Source organism: Somniosus microcephalus, chromosome 3 (assembly GCF_052327205.1).
Source record: "Somniosus microcephalus isolate GS21.2 chromosome 3, FLI_Smic_1.0, whole genome shotgun sequence".
NCBI classification, from domain to species: Eukaryota; Metazoa; Chordata; class Chondrichthyes; order Squaliformes; family Somniosidae; genus Somniosus; species Somniosus microcephalus.
Genome location: NC_140989.1, coordinates 185596909 through 185621282, shown reverse-complemented (window position 1 = coordinate 185621282; position 24374 = coordinate 185596909). Strand labels below are relative to the sequence as shown.

Genomic DNA, 24374 nt, shown 5'->3' with positions numbered 1-24374 from the left:
TGGGGGGAGAGAGAGGGTGGGGGGAGAGAGAGAGGGTGGGGGGGGAGAGAGAGGGTGGGGAGGGGAGAGGGTGGGGGGAGGGGGGAGAGAGGGTGGGGGGAGAGAGAGAGGGTGGGGGGAGGGAGAGAAAGAGGTGGGGGAGGGGGAGAGAAAGAGAAGGTGGGGGGAGGGGAGAGAGAGAAGGTGGGGGAGGGGAGAGGGTGGGGGAGGGGAGAGAGACGGTGGGGGGAGGGAGAGAGAGAGGGTGGGGGGAGGGGAGAGAGACGGTGGGGGAGGGGAGAGAGAGAGGGTGGGGGGAGGGGGGGGAGGGAGGGAGAGAGAGTAAAGCAGGGAGAGACAGGAGGAGAGAGAGGGTGAGGGAGGGAGAGCGTGAGGAGAGGGGGAGGGAGAGTAAAGCAGGGAGAGACCGGGAGGGAGGGAGTGGTTGAGGTAGGGAAAGAGTGAGGCGGTGGGACAGGGAGGGAAAGAGTGAGGGGGTGGGACAGGGAGGGAAAGAGTGAGGGGGTGGGACAGGGAGGGAGAGCTGACCTTCTTCCTTCCTTCGCAGGGGTCCATCGGGCCAAGTTCCCCCCCAGTCGCTCTCTCTCTCTTCCCCCCCAGTCGCTATCTCTCTTCCCCCCCAGTCGCCTTCTCTCTTCCCCCCCCAGTCGCTCTCTCTCTTCCCCCCCCAGTCGCTCTCTCTCTTCCCCCCCAGTCGCCTTCTCTCTTCCCACCCAGTCGCGCTCTCTCTTCCCCCCAGTCGCGCTCTCTCTTCCCCCCAGTCGCGCTCTCTCTTCCCCCCAGTCGCTCTCTCTCTTCCCCCCAGTCGCTCTCTCTCTTCCCCCCAGTCGCTCTCTCTTCCCCCCCAGTCGCTCTCTCTCTTCCCCCCAGTCGCTCTCTCTCTTCCCCCCCGTCGCTCTCTTCCCCCAGTCGCTCTCTCTCTTCCCCAGTCGCTCTCTCTCTTCCCCCCCAGTCGCTCTCTCTCTTCCCCCCCGTCGCTCTCTCTCTTCCCCCCCAGTCGCTCTCTCTCTTCCCCCCCAGTCGCTCTCTCTCTTCCCCCCCAGCTCGCTCTCTCTCTTCCCCCCCAGTCGCTCTCTCTCTTCCCCCCCAGTCGCTCTCTCTCTTCCCCCCCAGTCGCTCTCTCTCTTCCCCCCAGTCGCTCTCTCTCTTCCCCCCCAGTCGCTCTCTCTCTTCCCCCCAGTCGCTCTCTCTCTTCCCCCCCAGTCGCTCTCTCTCTTCCCCCCCAGTCGCTCTCTCTCTTCCCCCCAGTCGCTCTCTCTCTTCCCCCCCAGTCGCTCTCTCTCTTCCCCCCCAGTCGCTCTCTCTCTTCCCCCCCGTCGCTCTCTCTCTTCCCCCCCAGTCGCTCGCTCTCTTCCCCCCAGTCGCTCTCTCTCTCTCTCTCTCTCCCTTCCAACAACAACATGCCCTCGAAAAACCCTCGGCACCGCCGGGCACTCCAGCTAGTCTATCTTATATATATAAATCGGTACATCTGTCTGTCTGTCTGTCTGTCATTCTGTCTGTCATCGCCTGTGCGTCTGTCGGGCTATGCACTCGAAAGTTACAGGGCGTACCTACGCGCGCGTTACCTCCAAAGAAAGCTTACGCTTCCGAGACGGTTTTAAGCGTATTTACGTTTCGGCCGGGCAAAAATCGCGCCCGCGGTATCTGAAAAACCTTAACATTCGCTCATTAGCATCTCATTATCCGCTCATTAGCGACAGAGTGACCTCGAGCTCGACCAATCGTACGCCGGGTTGCTGGCGTGTGCCGCCGGGCGAATCGATGCGTGTGTGGCCGGGCCTTATCGTTCTGAACCGAGGTGAGTCGCCGCCATCTTGATTCCAAACTTTTCCTTTTTTCCCCGCTTTCTGCGTCTTAAAGAAAAACGTTGCTTTTAAAACACGTATTTTTTTAAAAAATGATTTAGAAAGTAATTAACTTATCTAATCTCATTAATTTTCCTACCTTTCCCCGTTTTTCCAGGTAGGCCTAGAAGCCTCGGCGCCTCCTCCGCACCCACGCCCGAGCTAGGCACCTCCCGGCCCCACTCGAAGGCTGGAGGGCCGAGCCTCAGCCCAGCGCCGCTAGGGTGCGCGCGCAGCAGGAGCTGAGACGCGGCGTCTCTCTCTGGCTCGGCCGGGGGGCGGGGCTTGCTGAGCGTCGACGGTTACCCTGGCAACCGGCCCCGCCGGCCGTCTCGCACAGCCGCAATCGGCGGTCTTCACCTCTGGGTGGGGGGGGTGGCCGCGACCCTCGGAGGGGGGGGCCGCAACCCTCGGGGGGGGGGGGCCGCGTGCGCAGTAGGAGCTGAGACGCGGCGTCTCTCTCTCTGGCTCGGCCGGGGGGCGGGGCTTGGTCAGCGTCACGGTTACCCTGGCAACCGGGCCCGCCGGCCAAGCCAGAGAGAGACGCCGCGTCTCAGCTCCTGCTGCCCGCGCAATCGGCGGTCTTCACCTCGGGGGGGGCGCGACCCTCGGGGGGCCGCGACCCTCGGGGGGGGCCGCGACCCTCGGGGGGCCCCCCTCCCCCCCGCCCTCCCTCCCCCCCTTTTCCCCCCCCGCCCTCCCCCCCTCCCTTCCCCCCCGCCCTCCCTCCCATCCTCCCCGCCCTCCCTTCCCCCCCTTTCCCCCCCCCGCCCTCCCCCCTCCCTTCCCCCCCCGCCCTCCCTTCCCCCCACCCCTCCCTTCCCCCCTCCCCTCCCTTCCCCCCTGCCCTCCCTTCCTCCCCGCCCTCCCTTCCCCCGCCCCGCCCTCCCTTCCCCCGCCCCGCCCTCCCTTCCCCCGCCCTCCCCCCCGCTCTCCCTTCCCCGCCCTCCCCCCTCCCCTCCCCCTCCCCCCTCCCCTCCCCTCCTCCCCTCCCCTCTCCCCCCTCCCCTCCCCTCCCTCTCTTCCCCCAGTCGCTCTCTCTCTTCCCCCCCAGTCGCTCTCTCTCTCTCTCTTCCAACAACAACATGCCCTCGAAAAAGCCTCGGCACCGCCGGGCACTTCAGCTAGTCTATCTATATATATAAATCAGTACTTCTGTCTGTCTGTCTGTCATCGCGTGTGCGTCTGTCGGCTTGAAAGTTACAGGGCGTACCTACGCGCGCGTTACCTCCAAAGAAAGCTTACGCTTCCGAGACGGTTTTAAGCGTATTTACGTTTCGGCCGGGCTAAATCGCGCCGCGGTATCCAAAAACCTCAACGTTCCGCTCATTAGCATCTCATTATCCGCTCATTAGCGACAGAGTGACCTCGAGCTCGACCATCGTACGCCGGGTTGCTGGTGTGTGCCGCCGGGCCAATCGGTGCGTGTGTGGTCGGGCCTTATCGTTCTGAACCGAGGTGAGTCGCCGCCATCTTGATTCCAAACTTTTCCTTTCTTTTTCCCGCTTTCTGCGTCTTAAAAAAAAACGTTGCTTTTAAAACACTTAGGCCTAGAAATTGAGTGCCCTTAGCGCCGATTTTGCGGCGCTAGAGGGCCTAGCGCTGCAATTGGCGCCGGCGCCGAAATTGCCTGGGGCCCTTCCGCCGCGGTAGACCGGTAGCGCTGCGCCGGCACCGATGACGTCATCGGTGTGCGCAGCGTCCCGGTTGCCATGCCGACGGGCCCCAGCGCCGAAATTCAGTTGCGGCCGCCTCGCCCGTGCAGCCGCAACTAAGACTCTGGCAACAGAGTCTTACAAGTCTTTGCGCCGGCGCATTAAAGGCCCCAGCGGCGGCCGGCCGCTTTCCCGCCGGCCGCTCTGGCCGCAGCTCCCTCCCCGGACTTCCCCCACCCCCCCCCCCGGAACAGAAGCAAGCCCGGCACTTGTCCGAGGTGCCGGGCTCATTTTTAAAAAGATTTTCGCGGGCCGCGGCCGGGTGCAGGCAGCTCCTCCTTAAGGGAAGGAGGAGGCCTGCACTTCCCGAGCCTGCCGCACCGCATCGGGTGCCGCAGCACCGGAATTGCGGCGCGAAACGGCAGTTAGCGCCGCTTTACCGCCACAAAGACCCTTCAGTAGCGCCGGCAGCCGTTTGGGCGCGGCCCTGCTGAATTTTTGGCGCGCGCAGGGGGACTTAGCGCCGGCACTAACTTCCGGCGCTAAAGCCCTGGCTAAGCCAAAACTCAATTTCTAGGCCATATTGTTTTAAAAAAAAATGATTTAGAAAGTAATTAACTTATCTAATCTCATTAATTTTCCTACCTTTCCCCGTTTTTCCAGGTAGGCCTAGAAGCCTCGGCGTCTCCCTCCGCACCCACGCCCGAGCTAGGCACCTCCCGGCCCCACTCGAAGGCTGGAGGGCCAAGCCTCAGCCCAACGCCGCTAGGGCGTGCGCGCAGCAACAGGAGCTGAGACGCGGCGTCTCTCTCTGGCTCGGCCGGGGGGCGGGGCTTGCTGAGCGTCAAGCGTTACCCTGGCAACCGGGCCCGCCGGCCGTCTCGCACAGCTGCAATCGGCGGTCTTCACCTCGGGGGGGGGTGGCCGCGACCCTCGGGGGGGGGGGCCGCCACCCTCAGGGGGGGGGGCCGCGCGCGCAGCAGGAGCAGCTGAGACGCGGCGTATCTCTCTCTTGGCTCGGCCGTGGGGCGGGGCTTGGTCAGCGTCACGGTTACTCTGGCAACCGGGCCTTCCGGCCGTCTCGCACTAGCCGCAATGTTGAAGCCAGCTCGGGAGGGCCGGTGCTCGGAAGATCGCGCCTCCGGAGTTCGGTGCTTGGTTGGTCGGGAGGGGGGCGAGCTTCGGGGGTGGGTGGGTGGTGGGCGAGCCTCGGGGGTGGGGGTGGGTGGTGGGCGAGCCTCGGGGTGCGAGTCTCGGGGGGGCCAACCTCTGGAGTTCAGGGGGTGGGGATCAGGGGGCTCGGGAGTTTGGGGGGACGGGGATCAGGGGCTCGTGGACTCTCCCCCTTCCACTCCCCTCCCCCCCTCCTGTCTCCTCCTCCCTCCTCCCCCCCTCCTCCCCTCCCTCCCCCGCCCCTTCTTTCCCCCCCCTCCCCCCGCCCTCCCTCCCTCCCCCCCTCCCCTCCCCTCCTCCCCCCCGCCCTCCCCTTCCCCGCCCTCCCCTCCCACCTCACCCCTCCACCCCCTCCCCTCCACCCCTCTCCCCCTCCACCCCCCCTCCCCCTCCTCCCCCTCCCTCTCTTCCCCCAGTCGCTCCTCTCTCTTCCCCCCCAGTCGCTCTCGCTCTCTCTTCCAACAACAACATGCCCTCAAAAAAGCCTCGGCACCAGCCGGTCACTTCAGCTAGTCTATATATATAAAAGGATTGGTCTATCTGTCTGTCCTCCGGTGTGCGTCTGTCCGGCTATGCACTCGAAAGTTATAGAGCGTACCTACGCATAGCGTTACGTCAAAAGAAAGCTTACCATCCACAAAATGGTCGTAAGCGTATTTACGTTTCGGCCGGACAAAAGTTGCGCCCCGCGGTATCCAAAAACGTCAAAATCCGCTCATTAGCATCTCATTATCCGCTCATTAGCGATAGAGTGACCTCGAGGTCGACCAATCGTACGCCGGGTTTCCTGGCGCTAGGCGGGCGGGCCCTCCTACAGTCGAGTGACAGGACGATTGACCAATCCTACGCTTTGGTGACCTGACGGTCGACCAATCGGTGCGTGTGTGGGTGGGCCTTATCGTTCTGAACCGAGGTGAGTAGCCGCCATCTTGCTTCCATTCTTTTCCCGCTTTCTGCGTCTTTCTTTTCAAATATACATTTCCAGCAAAAAAAATTGCTTTTATTAATTGTTAAAAAAAAACTTCATTCATTTGTAAATATTTTCTCTAACCTGAAGATTCTTTTTCCTACCTTCCCCATTTGTAAGGCCTCAGAACCTAGGCCTCGAAGCTGGGCCTCTCCTGCCCAGCCACGCCCGAGCTAGGTAATTGTCCCACGGCTTCTGCTAAGCTCCCCCCCGCCCCGGTGTCACGTTACCCGGGGCAACGGCGTCAGCCATGAGGGTCACGGGACATACACAGGGTGCGCGCGCAGCAGGAGCAGCTCAGACGCGGCGTCTCTCTCTGTTCCCCGCTCGGCTCGGGCGGGGGGGCGGGGCTCTCAGGAGTGCGGATCTCGGGCGGGGCTTGGAGAGCAGGGAAGGGTTACCCCAGCGACCGGGCCCACCAGCCGTCTCTCACAGCCGCAATCGGCGGTCTTGAAGCCAGCTCGGGAGGGCGGTGGCTCCGGAGAGCGGGAGGCCGGTGCTCGGGAGGGCGGGGGGCGGGGCTCGGGACATCGGGGGGCGGGGCTCAGGACATCGGGGGGCGGGGCTCGCGACATCAGGAGATCGGGGGGCGGGACATTGGGAGATCGGGGGCGGGAGATCGGGGGGCAGGACATCGGGAGATCGGGGGACGGGAGATCAGGAGATCGGGGGACGGGACATCGGGAGATCGGGGGGCGGGGCTCGGGGACTCCCCCTCTCCCCCTCCCCCCTCCTCCCCTTCCTCCCCCCCTCCTCCCCCCTCCACCCCCCCTCCGTCCTCCCTTCTCCCCCCCTTCTTTCCCCCCTCCCCCTTCCCTCCCTTCCCCCCCCATCCCCCATTCCCCCCCTCTTTCCCCCCCTCCTTCCCCCCTCCCCTTCCCCCCAGTCACGCTCTCTCTTCCCCCGTCGCTCTCTCTCTTCCCTCCAGTCGCTCTCTCTCTTCCCCCCAGTCGCTCTCTCTCTTCCCCCCAGTCGCTCTCTCTCTTCCCCGCAGTCGCTCTCTCTCTTCCCCGCAGTCGCTCTCTCTCTTCCCCCCAGTCGCTCTCTCTCTTCCCCCCAGTCGCTCTCTCTCTCTCTTCCAACAACAACATGCCCTCAAAAGACCCTCGGCACCGCCGGGCACTCCAGCTAGTATAGGAATATCACATTGGCTATCCTCCAATCCTCTGGCACTACACCTTTTTCTAACAAATTATTAAATATATGTAATAGTGCCTCTGCTACCTCTTTAGATTCTTTTAAAATGCATGATGCAATCCGTCCAGACCAGGGGTTTTATCCTCTTTGAGTTTGATTAGTTTATTTAATATTTCTCCTCTTTTTATTTTAAATGCAGTTATATCATTTCTAATCTCATCTTCCGATGTCAGGTCCACCTGATCTGTTGTCTCCCGGGTAAATACTGAAGCAAAGTAATTATTTAATATTTCTGCCATTTCGCTATCGCTGCCTGTGATTTTATCTTATCCATCCCTTAGTGGCCCTATTCTCATCCCAACTTTCCTTTTTTTAATTGATGTGCTATAGAATATTTTACTATTTTGTTTTATGTTCCTTGATAATTTAATTTCATAGTTCCTCTTTGCTTTCCTATTTTTTTTTGACTTACATAAAAACATAAGAAATAGGAGCAGGAGTAGGCCAATCGGCCCCTCGAGCCTGCTCCACCATTCAATAAGATCATGGCTGATCTGATCCTAACCTCAAATCTTCTATCACTCTCCATCCACCCGAACCCATGTGATCTCCCGGGAGAGGCGAAAAACCAGATAAAAGACCCAAAGGCCAACTTGGGAGAAAAAAATCTGGGAAATTCCTCTCCGACCCATCTAGGCGATCGAAACTCGTCCAGGAGATCACTCTGTCCCTATATTTTCTACAGTACTTACCTTCTGTAAAGGCGATCTCCACCCCAGCCAGGAACAGGAATAAAACCACCTCCTGAAATCTAACACAGAATTAGAACACAGTAGGAGCAGAACCAGGCTACACGGCCCCTGGGCCCACTCCACTACCCACAGGGCCATGACCATTCCGAACCTAGACTCATGTCCAATTTCCTGCCCGCTCCCCGTAACCCTTAATTCCCTTTACTGCTAGGAAACTATCTATTTCTGTTTTAAATTTATTTAATGATGTAGCTTCCACAGCTTTCTGGGGCAGCAAATTCCACAAACCTACCACCCTCTGAGTGAAGAAGTTTCTCCTCATCTCAGTTTTGAAAGAGCAGCCCCTTACTCTAAGATTATGCCCCCTAGTTCTAGTTTCACCCATCATTGGGAACATCCTCACCGCATCCACCCGATCAAGCCCCTTCACAATCTTATATGTTTCAATAAGATCGCCTCTCATTCTTCTGAACTCCAATGAGTAGAGTCCCAATCTACTCAACCTCTCCTCATATGACCACCCCCTCATCCCCGGGATTAACCGAATGAACCTTCTTTGTACTGACTCGAGAGCAAGTATGTCTTTTCTTAAGTATGGACACCAAAACTGTATGCAGTATTCCAGGTGCGGTCTCACCAATACCTTGTACAACTGCAGCAGTACCTCCCTGTTTTTATATTCCATCCCCCTATCAATATAAGCCAACATTCCATTGGCCTTCTTGATCACTTGCTGCACCTGCATACTAACTTTTTGAGTTTCGTGCACCAGCATCCCCAGATCCCTTTGTACTACAGTACTTTCCAGTTTCTTGCCATTAAGATAATAACTTGCTCTATGATTTTTCCTGCCAAAGTGCATAACCTCACACTTTCCAGTATTGTATTCCATCTGCCAAATCTCTGCCCACTTACTTAGCCTGTCTATGTCCCTTTGCAGGTTTTTTATGTCCTCCTCACTACTTTCCATCCCATCTTTGTATCATCTGCAAACTTTGATACGTTACACTCGGTCCCCTCCTCCAAATCGTTAATATAGATTGTAAAGAGTTGGGGACCCAGCACTGACCCCTGCGGAACACCACTAGTTACTGATTGCCAGGCTGAGAACGAACCATTTATCCCAACTCTCTGCTTTCTGTTAGATAGCCAATCCTCCACCCATGCCAGAATATTACCCCCAATCCCATGATTTTTATCTTGAGCAATAATCTTTTGTGTGGCACCTTGTCAAATGCCTTTTGGAAGTCTAAATACACTACGTCCACTGGTTCCCCTTTATCCACCCTGTATGTTACTTCCTCAAAAAACTCAAGCAAATTTGTCAAACATGACTTCCCCTTCATGAAACCATGCTGAGTTTGTCCTATTAAATTATGTTTATCCAAATGTCCCGTTACTGTCTTCTTAATAATGGACTCTAACATTTTACCAACCACAGATGTTAGGCTAACAGGTCTATAGTTTCCAGCCTTTTGCCTACTACCCTTTTTAAATAAGGGTGTTACATTAGCAGTTTTCCAATCTGCTGGGACCTTTGCTGAGTTCAGGGAGTTTTGGAAAATTATTACCAATGCATCCACAATCCCTACCGCCACTTCCCTCAAGACCCTAGGATGCAAGCCATCAGGTCCAAGGGATTTATCCGCCTTGAGTCCCATTATTTTACCAAGTACCACTTCCTTAGTGATTTTAATTGTCTTTAGCTCCTCCCCCCTAGAGCCCCCTGTTTGTCCAGTGTTGGGATATTCTTAGTGTCCTCTACCGTAAAGAGTGATACAAAATAATTGTTCAGCGTTTTTGCCATCTCCATGTTTCCCACCATTAATTTCCTGGTCTCATCCTCTAAGGGACCAACATTTACTTTAGCCACCCTTTTTCTTTTTATATAACTATAGAAACTTTTGCTGTCTCTTTTTATATTTTTTGCTAATTTACTTTCATAATCTATCTTCCCTTTCTTAATCAATCTTTTAGTTATTTTTTGCTGTCTTTTAAAGACTTCCCAATCTTCTATCCTCCCACTAGATTTGGCTACCTTATATACCCTTGTTTTTAGTCGGATACTATCCTTAATTACTTTACTTAGCCACGGATGGCTGTCTTTTCTTTTACACCCTTTTTTCCTCAGTGGAATATATATTTTTTGGAAGTTGTAAAATAACTCCTTAAATGTACGACACTGATCATGTACCGTCTTACCCTTTAATCTATTTTCCCAGTCCACTCTAATCAATTCCGCTCTCATACCTTTATAGTCTCCTTTATTCAAGCTCAGCACGCTTGTTTGAGATCCAACCTTCTCACCCTCTAATTGAATATGGAATTCTCTCCTAATCTCTTTGTATTCTCCCTTGCCCTGCTGTCCATGTACTCAGTGTATGCTTCTTTCCTTACTCTCAATTTTTCCCTTATGTCTTTATTCATCAATGGTGTCTCACTAGTGTTTAGTTGGTTCTTGTTTTTTTGCACTATATATTTTTCCTAGACTCTGTTGAACACTGTTTTAAATGTTAATATTGTCGTTTTAAATGTTTCCCATTGCTGTTCTACATCATTGTTTACCAATATTGTTGTCCATTTTATTTTTCCAAGTTTTATTCTCAGCCCCATAAAATCGACTTTTATTCCAATCTATTACCCTGGTCTTTGTCATGCTTATGTCCTTCTCAATTATTATCTTAAAGCATTTTATTTTATGGTCGCTATTGTCTACTTTTACTTCTTATCTCTCCTTGAGGGTAAGAGCTCCTATCCTCCCTTCGGTGGTATGGCTGAGATCAGGAACATGTTGTGCGTTGGGGTTAACAACACATTGGGCCAGAAATTAGGATCGGGTGCTTGCCGCGCGTGCAAGCCCCTGATCTGCACTCACCCTGCGCGCTGACATCTGAAGCCCGGGCCTGCTTGCATTTCCTGTCACTGGCCCGGTTCAGATGTCGGCGCGATGTGCTTACCTGATCCAGCGGCGTAGTTAGTGCGATGTGCCGGCTGGGATCAGGTGAGCACTCTGCAGCCAATCAGGGGAGGGGAAACTCATTCATGAGTTTGATAGTAAAGACTGTCAAACTCATGAAAAGTACGGGCACCCAAAAGACTAGTTTAACTGTAATTAAAATTTTAAAAAGCATCCCAATAATTAAATAAACTATAAATAACTTTAAAAAACTATTTAAAACAATTAATAACATTTTTGAAAAAAAATAATTTTTTACGAAATCGGGTCTAAAAATAAACTTACGTTACTGTAAAGTCCTGAAAAACAATGAAGCTGTGGAAAAAGTGTAATAATTTTAAATAATAGACCACTTACTTTCAAGAATCCACTCCTTACGCCTCCTTTTTTCATTTCTAAAAAGTCCAGGCCCTTGCACACGCGCAAACCTGTCAAAACGAAGGAAGTTCAACGCGTGCGCGCAGAGTCCTGCGCGCACGCGTTGGACCTCTTAACCCCTTGGTTCGATGGAGAGGAAATGCCGGTTTCCCGCGCATGCGCTGTGCATGCTGAAATCCGGCAATTCCAACGGGCCCACGCGTGAGTACACCGTCTGTACTCACGCGTTGGGACCGGAATTACTGGCCCAATATGTTGTTACAGTAGCCTGTATCAATGCTGTTTCTGATTTGGTTGCTTACGTCCGAATTTTTGAGCACATGAGCTTTGCGAGACTTTGATTTCAGGACCATGACAAATATTGTGCGAGATATTATGATGCTCGGAGTTGTAAAAGTTTAAACACTTTTCCATTACTTTAATGAGCATTACGTTTTGCAATTGTGATCTGCTAGATTTTGTATTTTATATGTTAATAAATTATAATAAACATAATCAATGCCCTTTAACATCCTTGCTATCAGTGCCTTTGGGCTTTATGTGACAGGTGATTCTACTGCTGAAAATTCTGCTTTGGCCCAGCATTTATCTAATGAGAAACCCGAGAGACAGGTTTCCAGAAAGGAATTGCAGGCTGAGGAGGCAGAAACAAGTGTAGGTAAGATAAACATTTCTTTAAAGGGGAAGGGAAATGCAGGAGTTTTCATTTAAGGTGTTCTCCTTTTTGTAGAAGAAAATAATGTACATACTATAAACTTCTTCCTGAAGAAGATTCCTGGGCCAGCTGTACAATAAACAGGGGTCTGTGATTTCACGGAGCCACTTCAGGGCGCATGGAGTTGCCTCATCCCACTCCATCGGTGGTGTCACTGCAGTGGTCTAGCCAGAGAGGGTGACTCCACTTGATTAAAATGTCAAAACAATTTCTGGTATGCACATAATTTTCTTATATAAAAAGCGAGAATAAAGTACAACAATAACAACTTGCATTTAATTAACGCCTTTAACGTCGCAAAATGTCCCAAGGCGCTTCACAGGAGCATTATCAGACAAAATAAAATTGACACTGAGCCAAAGAAGGAGACATTAGGACAGGTGACAAAAAGCTTGGTCAAAGAGTATGTTTTAAGGAGTGTCTTAAAGGAGGAGAGAGAGTGGAATAGGTTTAGGGAAGAAATTCCAGAGCTTAGAGCCTAGACAACTGAATGCATAGCCGCAAATGGTGGGGCGAAGGATGTTGTAGATGCGCAAGAGGCCAGAATTGGAGGGTTGTAGGGCTGGAGGAGTTTACAGAGATAGGGAGGGGTGAAGCCATAAGAACATAAGAATTAGGAGCAGGAGTAGGCCATACGGCCCCTTGAGTCTGCTCCGCCATTCACTAAGATCATGGCTGATCTTTGACCTCAACTCCACTTTTTGCCCTATTCCCATATCCCTTGATTCCCCAAGAGTCCAAAAATCTATCGATCTCAGCCTTGCATGTACTCAGCAACTGAGCCTCCACAGCTCTTTGAGACCAAGAATTCCAAAAATTCACAATCCTCTGAGTGAAGAAATTCCTTCTCATCTCAGTCTTAAAAGGCCGACCACTTATCCTGAGACTATGACCCCTAGTTCTAGATTCTCCAGCCAGGGGAAACAATCTCTCAGCCTCTACCCTGTCAATCCCCCTTAGAATCTTCTATGTTTCAATGAGATCACCTCTCAATCTTCAAAACTCCAGAGAGTATAGGCCCAATCTACTCAATCTCTCCTCATAGGACAACCCTCTCATCGCAAGAATCAATCTAGTGAACCTTTGTTGCACCGCCTCTAAGGCAAGTATATCCTTCCTTAGATAAGGAGACCAAAACTGTGCACAGTACTCCAGGTATGGCCTCACCAGAGCCCTGTACAGTTGTAGCAAGACTTCCTTACTCTTGTACTCCAACCCTCTAGCAATAAAGGCCAACATGCCATTTGCCTTCCTAATTGCTTGCTGTACCTGCATGATAACTCAATGGGCTGGATTTTCATTCAGGGGACGTGATGGAGGTGGGACTACAACTTTTGGGTTGTTGTCCCGCCTCTATCGAGATGTGGCCAATCCACACGATTTTAACTTGATTGACCTTGTTGAGCCCGCCCAGTGGGCTCAGCAGGCCGATTAAGGGCCACCTGGCAACAGGTGACGTCACAGACTGAAATTTCATTTGTCAAGAGGATACATTAATATAGATTGTAAATAGCTGAGGCCCAAGCACTAATCCTTGCGGCACCCCACTAGTTACAGCCTGCCAATCAGAAAATGACCTGTTTATCCCTACTCTCTCTTTTCTGTCCTTTAACCAACCCTCTATCCATGCTAAGATATTGCCCCCAACCCCATGAGCCCTTGTCTTGTGCAACAATCTTTTATTTGGCTCCTTATCGAATGCCTTTTGGATATCCAAATATACTACATCCACTGGTTCCCCTTTATCCACCCTGTTAGTTACATCCTCAAAAAACTGTAATAAATTTGTCAAACACAGTTTCCCTTTCATTAAACCATGTTGACTCTCCTAATCATATTATGATTTTTCTAAGTGTCCTGTTACCACTTCCTTAATAACGGACTCCAGCATTTTCCCAACAATCGATGTCAGGCAAACTGGCCGTGAAGGCATTTGAACATGAGGATGAGAATTTTTAAATCAAGGCATTCAGGAACCTGGAGCCAACATAGGTCAGCGAGTTCCAGGATTTTGACCCAGCGACGATGAAAGAACGGCGATATACTTCCAAGTCAGGATGGTGTGTGACTTGGAGGGGAATTTGGAGGTGGTGGTGTTCCCATGTGCCTGCTGCCCATTTCCTTCTAGGTGGTAGAGGTCGCGGGTTTGGGAGGTGCTGCCGAAGAAGCCTTGGCAAGTTGCTGCAGTGCATCTTGTAGATGGTACACACTATAGCCACGGTATGCCGGTGGTGGAGGGAGTGAATGTTTAAATCAAAAATCAAATCAAAATCAAATCAATTTTTATTGTCATTGTTAGTGCACAAGTGCAGTACAACGAAATGTAGGCTTGCGGCTCCCGAGAGTGTACATTTAGATTAAGACATTTAAACATTCAACATACATTTGGCTTGTAATACATTAACATAACCATAATAAAGTGCATTGGCAGATGTGCAGGCTTTAGAGTTTATTTGTGGAGTTCAGTAGGATGACAGCCCTGGGAAAGAAGCTGTTCCTAAATCTGGTCGTACGAGTGCGAATGCATCTGTAGCGTCTGCCAGATGGCAGGAGGGCGAACAGACTGTGGCTGGGGTGGGTAGGGTCTTTGATGATGGACCGTGACCTCCGTAAACAGCGTTTCTGGTATATGTGCTCTATGGTTGGTAGCCGGGTGCCGGTAATACGTTGGGCAGTTTTGACTACCCGCTGCAGGGCTTTCCGGTCATAGTAGCTACAGCTGCCATACCATACTGTGATACAGTTTGTCAGGATGCTCTCTATTGTGCAGCGGTAAAAGTTAGAGAGGATCAGGGGTGACAGGTTACATCCCTTCAGCCTCCTTAGGAAATATAGGCGCTGCTGGGCCTTCTTCACCAGAGAGGAGGTATTGATGTGGACTCCGAGGAATGGTGGATGGGGTGCCAATCAAACAGGCTGCTTTGTCTTGGATGATGTCAAGCTTCTTGAGTGTTGTTGGAGCTGCACTTATCCAGGCAAGTGGAGAGTATTCCATCACACTCCTTACTTGTGCCTTGTAGATGGTGGAAAGGCTTTGGGAAATCAGGAGGTGAGACACTCACCGCAGAATATCCAGCCTCTGACCTGCTCTTGTTGCCACAGTATTTATGTGGCTGGTCCAGTTAAGGTTCTGGTCAATGGTGACCCCCCCCAGGATGATGTTGGTGGTGGTTTCGATGATGGTAATGCCATTGAATGTCGAGGGGCGGTGGTTAGACTCCTGGTTGTTGGAGATAGTCATTGCCTGGCACTTGTGCGAATGTTACCTGCCACTTATCAGCCCAAGCCTGAATGTTGTCCAGGTCTTGCTGCATGCGGGCATGGACTGCTTCATTATCTGAGGAATTGCAAATGGCACTGAACACTGTGCAGCCATCAGCGAACATCCCCACTTCTGACCTTATGATAGAGAGAAGGTCATTGATGAAGATGGTTGGGCCTAGGACACTGCCCTGAGGAACTCCTGCAGTGATGTCCTGGGGCTGTGATGATTGACCTCCAACCACCACAACCATCTTCCTTTGTGCTAGGTATGACTCCAGCCAGTGGAGAGTTTTCCCCCCGATTTCCATTGACTTCAGTTTTACTAGGACTCCTTGATGCCACACTCGGTCAAATGCTGCCTTGATGTCAAGGGCAGTCACTCTCACCTCACCTCTGGAATTCAGCTCCTTTGTCCATGTTTGGACCAAGGCTGTAATAAGTGCCTGGAGCCGAGTGATCCTGGCAGAACCCAAACTGGGCATCAGTGAGCAGATTATTGGTGAGTAAGTTCTGCTTGATAGCATTGTCAGCAACACCTTTCATCACTTTGCTCATGATTGAGAGTAGACTGATGGGGCGGTAATTGGCCGGGTCGGATTTGTCTTGCTTTCTGAAATACGAGGGAACCAAGGATAGATCTTTGGAGGACACCAGAGGTAATGATGCAGGAGCGGGAAGAGAAGCCATTGCAGGTGATTCTCTGGCTACGATTAGATAGATGGGAATGGAACCAGATGAGCGCTGTCCCACCCAGCTGGACGACGGTGGAAAGGCTTTGGAGCAGAATTTTGTGGTCAACCGTGTCAAAGGCTGCAGACAGGTCGAGAAGGATGAGGAGGGATAGTTTACCTTTGTCACCATCACATCGGATGTTATTTGTGACTTTGATAAGAGCCATTTCGGTACCACGGCAGGGGTGGAAACCTGATTGGAGAGATTCAAACATGGAGTTCTGGGAGAGATTGGCATGGATTTGGGAGGCGACAACACATTCAAGGACTTTGGAGAGGAATGGGAGGTTGGAGATGGGGTGGTAGTTTGCAAGGACAGAGGGGTCAAGGGTTAGTTTTTTGAGCAGAGGGGTGATGACGACAGATTTGAAGGAGAGGGTGACAGTCCCTGAGGAGAGAGAACTGGTAAAAATATCCGCTAACATCGGATCCAGAAAAGGAACTGCTGGTGAGCAGAACAATTTAATTGCTTTCCACGTTCTGTATCCTCATCGGGAATGGTAGCATAGTGGTTACGTTACTGGACTAGTAATCCAGAGGCTTGCACTAATGATCCAGATACGTGAATTCAATTCCCACCACGGCAGCTGGGGAATTTAAATTCAGTTTAAAGTTGAAGCTATCGGATTGTTGTAAAAACCCATCTGGTTCATAAATGTCCTTTAGGGAAGGAAATCTGCCATCCTTACCTGGTCTGGCTATATGTGACTCCAGACCCACAGCAAGGTGGTTGACTCTTTACTGCCCTCTGAAATGACCTACCAAGCCACTCAGTTGTAAAAAAAAGGCTACGTAAAACAATAAGAATAAAACCGGACGGACCACCCGGCATCGACCTTGGCACTGGCTATGGACACGACAATGGCACGCCCAGCTCAGTCAACCCTGCAAAGTCCTCCTCACCAACATCTGGGGACTTGTGCCAAAATTGGGAGAGCTGTCCCACAGACTAGTCAAGCAACAGCCTGACATAGTCATACTCACAGAGTCATACCTTTCAGCCAATGTCCCAAACTCATCCATCACCATCTCTGGGTATGTCCTGTCCCTTGGCAGGATAGACCCACCAGGGTTGGCGGCACAGTGGTATACAGTCGGGAAGGAGTGGCCCTGGGAGTCCTCAACATTGACTCCAGACCCCATGAAGTCTCATGGGCAAGGAAACCTCCTGCTGATTACCACCTACCGCCCTCCCTCAGCTGATGAATCAGTACTCCTCCATGTTGAATACCACTTGGAAGAAGCACTGAGCGTAGCAAGGGCACAGAATGTACTCTGGGTGGGGGACTTCAATGTCCATCACCAAGTGGCTCGGTAGCACCACTACTGACTGAGCTAGCTGAGTCCTGAAGGGCATAGCTGCTAGACTGGGCCTGTGGCATCTGGCCATGACAGCATTGGTAGCAGTGACCATCACACAGTCATTATGGAGATGAAGTCCCGTCTTCACACTGAGGACACCCTCCATTGTGTTGTGTGGCACTACCACCGTGCTAAATGGGATAGATTCAGAACAGATCTAGCAGCTCAAAACTGGGCATCCATGAGGCGCTGTGGGCCATCAACAGCTGCAGAATTGTATTCCACCACAATCTGTAACCTCATGGCCCAGCATATCCCTCACTCTACCATTACCATCAAGCCAGGGGACCAACCCTGGTTCAATAAGGAGTGTAGAAGAGCATGCCAGGAGCAATACCAGGCGCATCTAAAAATGCGGGGCCAACCTGGGGAAGCTGCAGCACAGGACTACATGCATGCTAAGCGATCCCACAATGAACGGATCAGATCAAAGCTCTGCAATCCTGCCACATCCAGTCATGAATGGTGGTGAACCATTAAACAACTAACGAGAGGAGGAGGCTCCATGAATATCCCCATCCTCAATGATTGCAGAGCCCAGCACATGAGTGTTAAAGACAAGGCTGATGCATTTGCAACCATCTTCAGCCAGAAGTGCCAAGTGAATGATTCAAATCGGCTTCCTCCTGAAGTCCCCACCATCACAGAAGCCAGTCTTCAGCCAATTCGATTCACTCCACGTGATATCAAGAAATGGCTGAGCGCTCTGTGGGTCTGGAGTTACATATAGCCAAAGGCTATGAGCCCCGACAACATCCCAGCTGTCGTGCTGAAGACTTGTGCTCCAGAACTAACCATGCCTCTAGCCAAGCTGTTCCAGTGCCGCTACAATGTTAGTATCTGTGTGTCAATGTGGAAAACTGCCCAGGTATGTCCTGTCCACAAAAAGCAGGACAAATCCAACCCGTCCAATTACTGTCCCATCAGTCTACTCAGCAAAGTGATGGAAGGTGTCGTCGACAGTGCTATCAAGCAGCACTTACTTGCCAAGAACCTGCTCACCAGTGCTCAGTTTGGGTTCCACCAAGACCACTTGGCTCCAGACCTCATTGCAGCCTTGGTCCAAACATGGACAGAAGAGCTGAATTCCAGAGGTGAGGGGAGAGTGACTGTCCTGGACATCAAGGCAGCATTTGACCGAGTGTGACATCAAGGAGCCCTAGTAAAACTGAAGTCAATGGAATCAGGGGAAAACTCTCCACTGGCTGGAGTCATACCTAGCACAAAGGAAGATGGTTGTGGTTGTTGGAGGTCAATCATCACAGCCCCAGGACATCGCTGCAGGAGTTCCTCAGGGTAGTGTCCTCGGCCCAACCATCTTCAGCTGCTTCATCAATGATCTTCCCTCCTTCATAAGGTCAGAAGTGGGGACGTTCGCGGATGACTGCACAGTGTTCAGTGCCATTCGCAACTCCTCAGATAATGAAGCAGCCCATGCCCGCATGCAGCAAAACCTGGACAACATTCAGGCTTGGGCAGGTAACATTCGCACCACAGAAGTGCCAGGCAATGACTATCTCCAACAAGCAAGCGTCTAACCACCGCCCCTCGACATTCAACGGCATTACCATCGCCGAATCGCCCACCATCAACATCCTGAGGGTCACTATTGACTTGACACTTAACTGGACCAGCCACATAAATAGTGTGACAACAAGAGCAGGTCAGAAGCTGGGTATTCTGCAGTGAGTGTCTCACCTCCTAACTCCCCAAAGCCTTTCCACCATCTACAAGGCACAAGTCAGGAGTGTGATGGAATACTCTCCACTTGCCTGGATGACTGCAGCTCCAACAACACGCAAGAAGCTCGACTCCATCCAGGACTCAGCAGCCTGCTTAATTGGCACCCCATCCACCACCATAAACATTCACTCCCTCCATCACCGGCGTACCGTGGCTGCAGTCTGTACCATCTACAAGATGCACTGCAGCATCTTGTCAAGTCTTCTTCGGCGACCTCTACCACCTAGAAGGACAAGGGCAGCAGGCACTTGGGAATACCACCACCTCCAAGTTCCCCTCCAAGTTGCAAATGTTACACCCTTGTTCAAAAAAGGGTGTAAAGATAAACCCAGCAACTACAGGCCAGTCAGTTTAACCTCGGTAGTGGGGAAGCTTTTAGAAATAATAATCGGGGACAAAATTAACAGTCACTTGGACAAGTGTGGATTAATTAAGGAAAGCCACCACGGATTTGTTAAAGGCAAATTGTGTTTAACCAACTTGATTGAGTTTTTTGATGAGGTAACAGAGAGGGTTGATGAGGGCAATGCAATTGATGTGGTGTACATGGATTTCCAAAAGACGTTCGACAAAGTGCCACATAATAGGCTTGCCAGCAAAGTTGAAGCCCATGGAACAAAATGGACAGTGGCAGCATGGATACGAAATTGGCTAAGTGACAGGAAACAGAGAGTAGTGGTGAACGGTTGTTTTTCGGATTGGAGGAAGGTATACAGTGGTGTTCCTCAGGCATCGGTACTAGGACCACTGCTTTTCTTGATGTATATGAATGACTTGGATGTGGCTGTACAGGGCACAATTTCAAAATTTGCAGATGACACAAAACTTGGAAGTATAGTGAACAGTGAGGAAGATAGTGATAGACTTCAAGAGGACATAGACAGGCTGGTGGAATGGGCAAACATGTGGCAGATGAAATTTAACTGAGAAAAGTGTGAAGTGATACATTTTGGTAGATAGAATGAAGAGAGGAAATATAAACTGATGGGTACAATCCTAAAGCAGGTGCATGAACAGGGAGACCCGAAGGTATGTGTGCACAAATCGTTGAAGGTGGCAGGGCAGGTTGAGAAAGCAGTTAAAAAACTTACAGGATCCTGCGCTTCATGAATAGAGGTATAGGGGGCGATTTTGCCAGCCCTGGGGAGGCAGGTATGGAGGCGGGACTGCCAGGAAAATGGCAGAATTTGGGGATGGGTGGCAAATGTAGGGGGTGGTGGGTTTGTCGGCCTTTTAAATTGACCTTGATGGTTCGAATCATCCCACTCCCTGGTTCTGGGGCTTGGAATTATTTAGGGGATGTGATAGATGTAGGCAGACTACTGTTTGGTGCAAGAACAAATATTTTATTTAGAAATCACACACCGCACGAATTAACTAAACAAAAACGTATACGCAACGGGTACAGAGGTTATGCAGAGAGAGAGAAAAAATAAAATAAATAAAACCACCTCCCTCCACTACACTAAGTTAGGCTCTGAAATTTCAGGGACTATGCTCACTAAAGGATTTCTCCACAGTTTAGACCAGTTGCACACTGCTTTTTCTCTCCTCAATCTTTTGGACTCCTTGGCTGGTTGCGGTGTCTTCGGTATTAGCACTGGTCGACGTTTTGATGGTAAACAAGTTTTTCCTAGAGTCAGCGCTGGATGATGGTTGATCTTTCAGTGACTCCAAGGCTTCTTGTTAGGTTTTCTTGTTGTGTTGCTGTAACCTCGTGTGGCAAGTTAGATGTTTCGAAGCCAGAGTCAAAGAACCCAGAGTCCAAGTGCTTTTCCAGCGTGTTCTAGGGTACGTTTCTTCTGCTCCGGTGTGCTGCTGCTGCTGCCCGCCGGCACTCTCTCTCTTCAGCCTGTCTGTTGAGGTCTCTTTAGCTACTAGCAAGCCCCCAGTTATACCTGAGAGGCTGCTTAAGCTTTTGCGCCAAAACACGGGTGCACAATTGATTTTAGATGACTCCCTTTTGTGCGATTTTGGCAGGCTGATCAACTCTGATGTGATCCCTTTGTGAGAACTTTGGTGGGCTGATTGAGCATTAGCATGATACAAGATTCCCAAAGGTGTTGATGGGGCTTTTAAATGGTGCTGTTAGAATGTAATCAGGTCTTGATACTGTCCATTGTGTGTTTTGCTGATGCCAGGGTTTTTCTGTATAGCCGTTTTAAGAACTATTAAAATATGTATGTATCTGGGTCCCTGGTAAGTGGGCTTTTGTTAGACTGCTAATGTCTCCCTGGGGGCCTGCCTCCCAGGTGGGTTAGCAGCCCTATAAGGATCCCATTTCCCTGTGCAGACCCTGCATACAATTTAAAATGTCCAAACTCAATCCAATAGGCCCTAGTTTAGTCCAAAGGTGCCTAATAGTGAGATATTTCTGTCCACATTTCTCCTCCAAAAGGTCCAACACAGTCCCTTTTTAAATTCCAGACACATGTCCATTGAGTAGGGGGTCCTGGAATTTTGTGAATCCTACACAAACCCGCTCCCAACCCGCCTCCATGCCATCTTTCCAGGAGGCGGGATGCCATCCCACGCCGGGTCCCATCTCCTTGGAGGCGGGAAGGGATTAAAGCCTATTAACTGCCTTTTAACAGGTAGTTAACAGGCAGAAAATAGGATTATCCCCTTTTTGCCCTCAAGTGCGGGCTTCCTGAAGACTCCAAAACCCGCCGGCGAGGCGAGTACTGGGTCTGCGGGGGTCTTGTATGCAAGACCTCATCAAACTGCAGAGATTGTCACTATTTGACAGCTTCACAGAGTTGTCAAACGATGACAATTTATCTGTCAAAAATTTTTGACAGATGAAACGTCATACATTGACATGCTCTGCAACCGGCTTTCCCTTAATTGGGTGGGCTTAACTAGGTCAATCAAGGGAAAATAGCATGGTTTGGCCACAAATCGATGAAGGCAGGACATCGACCCGACAAGCAGCAGTCCCGCCTCCAACTCACTTCCATTCACAAAATCGCCCCATAGAGTACAGAACCGTGGAAATTATGATGAACTTGTATAAAACACTGGTTCGGCCTCAACAGGAGTATTGTGTCCAATTCTGGGCACCGCACTTTAGGAAGGATGTGAAGGCCTTAGAGAGGGTACAGAAAAGATTTACGAGAACGATTCCAGGGATGAGGGACTTCAGTTACGTGAAACTGGGGTTGTTCTCCTTAGAGAAGAGAAGATTGAGAGGAGATTTGATAGAGGTGTTTAAAATCATGCAGGGTCTGGACAGAGTAGATAGAGAAACTGTTCCCATTGGCAGAAGGGTGGGGAACCAGAGGACACAGATTTAAGGTGATTGGCAGAAGAACATTTTTACTCAGTGAGTGGTTAGGATCTGGAATGCAATGCCTGAAAGGGTGGTGGAAGCAGACTTAATCACGGCTTTCAAAAGGGAGTTGGATAAGTACATGAAGGAAAAACATTTGCAGGGCTACAGGGAAAGGGCAGGGAGGGGGACTAACTGATGTGCTCTTGCAGAGAGCCGGCACGTGCTCAATGGGCTGAATGGCTTTCTTCCATGCTGTAACCATTCTATGATTCAATGATTCTATTCTATAAGTTACATACCATCTTGACTTGGAAGTATATCGTCGTTCCTTCATCGTCGCTGGGTCAAAATCCTGGAACTCGCTCCATAACAGCACTGTGGGAGCACCTTCACCACACGGACTGCAGCAGTTCAAGAAAGCAGCAACCACCACTTTCTGGAGGGCAATTAAGGACAGGCAATAAATGCTGGCCTTGTCAGCGACGCCCACATCCCATGAACGAATTAAAACCTTTTCAGGGCCTCACCCCTCCCTTTCTCTGTAATCTCCTCCAGCCCCACTACACTCCAAGATATCGGCGCTCCTCAAATTCTAGCCTCTTGAGCACCCGAGTTTAATTGCTCAACCATTGTTGGCTGTGCCTTCAGCTGCCAAGTATCTAAATTCTGGAATTCCCTCCCTAAACCTCTCTGCCTCTCCACCTCTCTTGCTTCCTTTAAGACGCTCCTTGAAACCTACCTCTTTGACCAAGCTTTGGTCATCTGCCCTAATATCCCCTTGTGTGGCTCGGTGTCAAATTTTGTTTTATAACACTCCTGTGAAACACAGTGGGACATTTTACTACGTTAAAGGTGGTATATAAATGCAAGTTGTTGTTGTTGGTATAGCACTATGAAAAAAATGCAGAAATTAAAATCATGGTTTTGTGAAAGGAAAATCATGTTTAACCAATTTATTGGAGTTCTGTGAGGAAGTAACATGTGCTGTGGATAAAGGGGAACCGGTGGATGTACTGTACTGTACTTAGATTTCCAGAAGGCATTTGATAAGGTGCCACATCAAAGGTTATTGCTGAAAATAAAAGCTCATGGTGTAGGGGGTAACATATTGGCATGGATAGAAGATTGGCTAGCTAAGAGGAAACAGAGAGTAGGCATAAATGGGTAATTTTCTGATTGACAAGATGTAACGAGTGATGTGCCACAGGGATCAGTGCTGGGGCCTCAACTTTTTACAGTTTAAATAAATGACTTAGCTGAAGGGACTGAAGGTATGGTTGCTAAATTTGTTGATGACACAAAGATAGGTCGGAAAGTAAATTGTGAAGAGGACATAAGGAGGCTACAAAGGGATATAGATAGGTTAAGTGAGTGGGCAAAGATCTGGCAAATGGAGAATAATGTGGGAAAATGTGAAGTTGTCCATTTTGGCAGGAAGAATAAAAAAGAAGCATATTATCTAAATGGTGAGAGATTGCAGAGCTCTGAGATGCAGACAGATCTGGGTGTCCTAGTGCATGATTCGCAAAAAGTTACTATGCAGGTACAGCAAGTAATTAGGAAAGCTAACAGAATGTTATGTTTATTGCGAGGGGAATTGATTACAAAAGTAGGGAGGTTATGCTTCAGTTATACAGGGCATTGGTGAGGCCACATCTGGAGTACTGTGTACAGTATTGGTCTCCTTATTTAAGGAAGGATGTAAATGCGCTGGAAGCAGTTCAGAGAAGGTTTACTAGACTAATACCTGGAATGGGCGGGTTGTCTTATGAGGAAAGGTTGGACAGGCTAGGCTTGTATCTGCTGGAGTTTAGAAGAGTAAGAGGTGACTTGATTGAAACATATAAGATCCTGAGGGGTCTGGACAGGGTGGATGTGGAGAGGATGTTTCCTCTTGTGGGAGAATCTAGAACTAGGGGTCACTGTTTAAAAATAAGGGGTCGCCCATTTAAAACAGAGATGAGGAGAATTTTTTTCTCACAGAGGGTCGTGAGTCTTTGGAACTCTCTTCCTCAGAGGGCGGTGGAGGCAGAGTCTTGGAATATTTTTAAGGCAGAGGTAGATAGATTCTTGGTAAGCAAGGGGGTGAAAAGTTATCGGGGTAGGCAGGAACCTGGAGTAATCAGATCAGCCATGATCTTATTGAATGGTGGAGCAGGCTCGAAGGGCTGAGTGGCCTACTCCTGCTCCTAATTCGTATATTCAAATATCACAAATATGCAAATAGCACACAATCCTTGTTTATTTAAGTATAATTTTTCAAATTCCCTTTTCTGCTCCCTCATCCTTCTGTAGTAACAATGGAAGTTAGTATGATGATGGGATGGACTGTGGCTGTGGAATTTTCCGTGGTTTACGTCAGTACCGTTTCTTCATCAAGTAGTCAAGTGTGAAAGACAATCCAACTTCCCTTCACCATC

The 24374-nt window shown here is 50.3% G+C and overlaps 1 protein-coding gene across 1 annotated transcript in view; it reads left to right on the top strand.

Moving 5' to 3' along the window:
* Positions 1–24374, top strand: part of LOC147121625 (uncharacterized) — a 273615-nt gene that overhangs the window by 56625 nt on the left and 192616 nt on the right.